Raw genomic sequence first — 5726 nt, forward strand, 5'->3', positions numbered from 1 at the left:
AAAGGTTAAAAACTTTCAGCATTTTTTTAATTCATGTTTTAAAAGTGATATTATATGGTGTTAGCTAATGTTCATGTGACCTCAAACAATTTATGTAAACTTAGTAAAATAATATTTAAAAAATAAAGATCAGCTTTAGAACTAAAACCCTTAAGATTTATAAAGAGCCCTGCCTTACCTGAGATAAGGCTGTGTGTCCCATCTTACTACATGTGAGAATGACTACAAAAGCAGTAGGTCAGATTTCATTTCTTTAAAGTTATGTTAAAAGTTCTTTTTTTAAATGTCAAGATAACTAGGATCTCAAACAGGGGATATAATATATTACTCAGCCAAAAAATTCAGTGTAGCTATTACACGAACTAAGTACTTTTACTCTTGTTAAAAAATTTTATTTTGTAATTTCCTTATATGTGATCTAGATTCTCTGTTAGTGTTTTACAGAAGTTTTGCTTTAAGAACAAAACATGGGTTAATTTCAGAGAGTAAGTTATCACCTACAAGACAGAATGAATAATACAGATCCCAATTAATAAAAAGATAAATAATTATAAAGTTATAGACATTAAAGCCCAGTGCTCTTAATATAAGGCTGTTAAAATTTATTTGATGGATGTTTAAGATTAGGATTTAAAATTAAATTTAAATGAAAAGAGCCAAAAAAACAATATTTGTCTCTTGCCCTCTGAGTCAGTCAGAATCCAGGGAACAGGGGACTTCACTAAAGAGTTTTGCAACTCTGGGCCACATAAACTCCCCATCAGGGAGATTAATGAGACCACTGGAGAATAGAAAGCCAATCAGTGCATTTGCTATGAAGAGGAGAGTCATCAGAGAACGGAGAAATCCCTGATGCTTCCCAGGGAAGCCACATGGACAAGCAAGACCTGGACCCACCTAGCGCAAATGGCTCTTGAAGAACTGAGAAAGTGCTCTCAAATTTCCCCAGGAATGACTCCCATGAAAGCTCAGCAGACTGTTAACAATAGATAGAAACAAAAGTCAGTTTGAGTGCTTCATCTTAAACACTTAGCAAAGACAATGAAAACGAAAATACAGCCATTCCTGGGCATTTTAAATAATAATAATGATAATAGTAATAATAATAATAATAATAATAATAATAATAATAATAATAATAATATTTTAAGGTATACACTTTATGTTAGCCTCCCAAAATAAGTAAGACTGGAGGCTACAAAGAAGGATTCTCAGAGAGGAATGCCTGATACTTATAAAAAGAGACTATCAAGAAGAGCTGCCAGAGGCAGAAATTTTCAGTTTAAGGCCTAAAGATATTCCTAACCTACACAGGTAAGTTTGGTGTTTGCTAGTACGATTATTCAGCAATGAGTATCAGAATTAAAGTTTTCTCTATTAGACACAGAGGTCATACTGGTAAAAGGATTTTGCAAGATCAGATGACATTAAATTATTAAACTGTATCTTATGGGGAGGGACAACTGTAATACTAAAAGTTAAATATTAAGTTGACAGTCTTGATAATTGGGAATATTAAAGACTGGTGAGGGAAATTCTATACAGTGACATGTTCCAGCTGCTGCAACATTTATTCAGTACTCAGGGTTTTTGTTTCTCTCATAGAATAACCCATCCCCAGATGACTTCACAACCTGTTCTTCCTTAACCAGACTTCAAAACGAACTGATTTCTAAAAGGCAACTCATGTCCCTCAACTACTTCTAAAAGGCAACTCATGTCCCTCACACCATGCCTACTCACGTCACCCTCTCTCAGCTCAGAAGAATCCAAAATGGGTGACGCCTCTCTTATTACAACAATGGAGCCAAATATAAATAGACTATCAATACAAGTAATTAATTAAGTCAGGTAAAATCAGGGAGACTGGTTTTGGGTGAGTTCTAAAAATTTGGAGACTTTTACCTGAGGGATTAAAATTTCCTCAGTGCTCTTCCCCCAATCTATCAAAGATTTGAAAGGGACACAGAGAAAAGGGGAAAATGATAGACCCAACCTGATCTTTTATTAAAATTGGGAGCCATCTTGCCACAAAGCATGAAAAGATAATTTTGGCTTTACCATAAATTACTGAAAATTCTGAACCTTTTTGGAATGTCTGCCAGTTACTTGAACTGACCCATGTCTTGCTCTCTGGCCTGATAGCAACCCTTTCTGAAACTTTAGTGACATATCATAAATATTTGCCTTCCCGGGCCAGAGAGCAACCCTCTCTGAGGCTCCATTTTAAAGCAAAAAAAAAATGTAAACTACCATTAGTGTGATGCTTGTCAGAGTTCTGTTATCTCTAACCCCCATTTTGTGTAACTTTCAGGGCTATAAAGCTGTGCTGTAGGAAAGCTGGGGTTGCTGTCTTGTTCCCGCCATTTTGGGAGGGAGAGGCAGCATGGTCAGTGGAAATAATAAGTTTAATTTAATTTGATTTCTATTGGAGTCAGTGGTCTTTTCTTGTGTCCTGATGTAACAGGTAAACACTCCAAAAACTTGCAGCTCTGCTGGCCTAAAGACTTCTTGAGACACTTCCCTTGAGATTGGGCACTTGAAATATATGTTGTTTTAAGGAGCTTTAGCATCCTTTCTAGTGGGACCATCAAAGCTGGGTCTGCATCTATGTGACCTGGAGGACATGGTTTCTTATATTCCAATGAACATGAGGCAGCAGTGCTGAATTCTCTCATTGTAGGTAAACTGTGGCCACTGGGTACTAAGTGTCTCCTCGTGTGGACTGTGAAGACATTTGGTCATCCTCCACTTTTAGTGGTGTTTCTTGCTGCTGCACTGGAATTTTGGTATTTGCTTCACGAAATACAAGGAGTTCAACTGGGACCCAGTGCTGGAGGGAGTTCTGTCACGTGTCATGGGTCAGAGTCTGCAGGAGAATGCACCAACCAGGCTTCTATCCCACAGAGCCTGCCCCCTTGACCATAGCAACCTGATTCTGAACATTGCCCTGAAATTTCTCCATATAACAAGATGCCTTTACATACAAGGTTCTGCTGGCTGCACCATGTCAGTCACAACCCATTTGGAAGTAAATGGCAGATCCACATGGCCCCACCACAGATGTTTTATCACACACCTGCACAACACTGCTCTATGACCACTAATCAGGAGGCTCCAACTTACTGACATCTCTGTTCTACACCATTATCATAAAACCCAGTCAATCAAGGCACTGTCTGGTACACTCAAAATAACAACAGGACATCCAAGATTTTCCAGTGCCACCTGGTCATGGGAATTTCAAAAATTTCATGGCATTTATCTAGGCATTTTTCAAGGATGAAGTCGGAGGCACTGTGGGTTTCAATTCATTCAGGAACCATTAAATGTTGAGGAAGATCATTTCAGTGAAAACTCTGGAGAAATCTCACAGGCAAGGCTTCCCAAAGAGTGGGCAAAAGGTTACATGAAGCCAGGCCCATAGAGGTCTACAATGAGAGGTCCTTGTGTGTTTTGACTCTCAACCATGAATGCCAAGGCTTTCAGAATAAAATCATATGATATCATGGCTGAGATTCCCTGTGTTCTGTGGAAAGCCACCCTTGGTCTACATCTCAGTTTCCAAGGGCGACTCTCATGCGTGGCCTCCAAAAATGGCAACACAAATCATGGCAATAATTTTTTGAGGTCAGTTCCACAACGCAGTCTCAAAGGGGAATCACACCAGAGTTTAAACCCCGGTGGAGCAGGTCATCTTTTCCAATCGCCACACAAATGACCACAATTAAAACCAAAACTCTTCCACATAGCCCTCATATTCTTCCATATAGACACTCATCATAACCTCTGGCTGGAGGTTTCCATGAGGGGCACATCTAAAAACAGGGTCCAAAATAATCTCCTTTTCCCCTCATTTGCCTAAAGTCATTGTGGCCGGGACACCTTTCCTGTGAACCAGGAGTGATCAAATAGGCCTGCTCTTAATACTGCTCTGCTTCTCCAATTTGAGGCCTACTGATAGTCAGGTATAGATTCTTCATGTGATTTGGAGTCATGAGGAAACCCAAGCACCACTGCAGGGCTTTGAAGTACTAATTTGACCCAAGGGATCCCTATTTTCACTTGATGGATGTCCGGAAACTAAGAGAGATAGGCAAGAAGCTTCATCCACAATAACTGATTTTTTTGCCATTTTGGTTTTGGATGTACACATGGCATCTTTCTTTAGATCCATCTGGTGTTGAGAATCTAAGCCACAACCTCACACAGGGCCAAGATGCTGATTCAGACACATCCATTTCCAAAGCAATTAAGCAAAGAGCCACAGGTGATGCCCATTCATTTCCATTTGAAAACTATTTTCTTCAGGCTTCACAAAGTGTGACCTGAGGCAAAGACCTTCCTGATATTCAGGGCAACAGAAAAATAGGTAAGCAAAAGGCCCAAAGCAGGGTTTCTCCACTGAGACTTTCCTATTCACATGGATATCTGAGTTTTCTGAGATGCTCTCATTCCCTTCAGCTATTCAGTACATGACCATTTCACAGAGCTTGGAGGTGGTACATATCTTGGACACAAAACCATGAGCCTATTCTGGAGAGATGACAGAATTCAGGAAGAAAACTGGAACTTTGGAAGATAATAGCTGTTGCACATCAATAAGGCTAGCCACTCTCTATTCTTAAATTGGGCAGGATGAATGCTGGGAGCTTTCTACTAGACACAACACATCCATTGATGCATTCTCTTTACTATTGTCTACAACCACTGACACAGTAAAATACACAGACATAGAAACACTCACCTTGTCAAACGACAAAGGAGAAACAGTCCACCCCAAACCAAACAAACCGACTTTTCTACCTATTCTCAGAAAATGTGACAAAACCACATACTCACACCCACACTCAAAAAGGTACCTCCTTCCCCCAATTAGGTCTGTGACTATATGGAGTGTCTTCTGACTGGTGAGCCATACTATGTTCCCCCGAAATGGCCTGTACAGTCTCAGATGTTGTCTCCTTTTCCAACTCTGTGAAGTTGCCAGGAGCCAGTGGTGAGCAACTACCTGCTTTCCCAGGAAAGGACCCTCTTCATAGCTCTCCTGTCATTTTGCCATCCTCACATCAGTAGGTACCAAGAAAGGCTTACCCTGTCCTTGGTAAATCCAAACAATTGAGTCCACTGGGACTGGGACTGGGACTGGGACTGGCTCTGGGTGCTTGGCTTCCTGGATACCATGTTCAGAGAGTTCCATCATCAAGGAAGTTAAGTAGGTCAATTCCTTCAGCAACTGAATGAGGTCACTGCCGTGACAACCACTTTGTCCTAACAGTTGCTTCCAAGAGTCCCATGAGATGGAGACTGCCCCTACTTCCTGTGACACTGTCACAAGTTAGAATGGTATATCAACCATAGGCACCCAGGAACAGCTCTCCACACAGGCCTGGTTTGGTCCATCTTTACATTAAGAATAGAGAGGCTGATTCAGACACATCCCTTCAATCTGACCAGGGTTTTTGCCATGGAAGATGACTTTTGCTCTCTTAGTTCCTCAATAGCTGCCTACATCTTATCCAGGGATCATTTCTGCATGGACCTTTGAGGTTCTCAGCAGGTGAAAGATCCCCTACATTCCTGTATTGTAAGATGAACTCTGTACCTGCTCTTCTGTAAAGTGAGATTGAAGGAACAGTGTATGGTTAGGGTTAATAACAGGTTCTATTTGGGTTAGGATTCATTCTGCGAGTTGATTAATGGTATTGGAAACCTGCAATATTTAC

The sequence above is a fragment of the Callospermophilus lateralis genome, unplaced genomic scaffold (genome assembly GCF_048772815.1).
Source record: "Callospermophilus lateralis isolate mCalLat2 unplaced genomic scaffold, mCalLat2.hap1 Scaffold_488, whole genome shotgun sequence".
NCBI classification, from domain to species: domain Eukaryota; kingdom Metazoa; phylum Chordata; class Mammalia; order Rodentia; family Sciuridae; genus Callospermophilus; species Callospermophilus lateralis.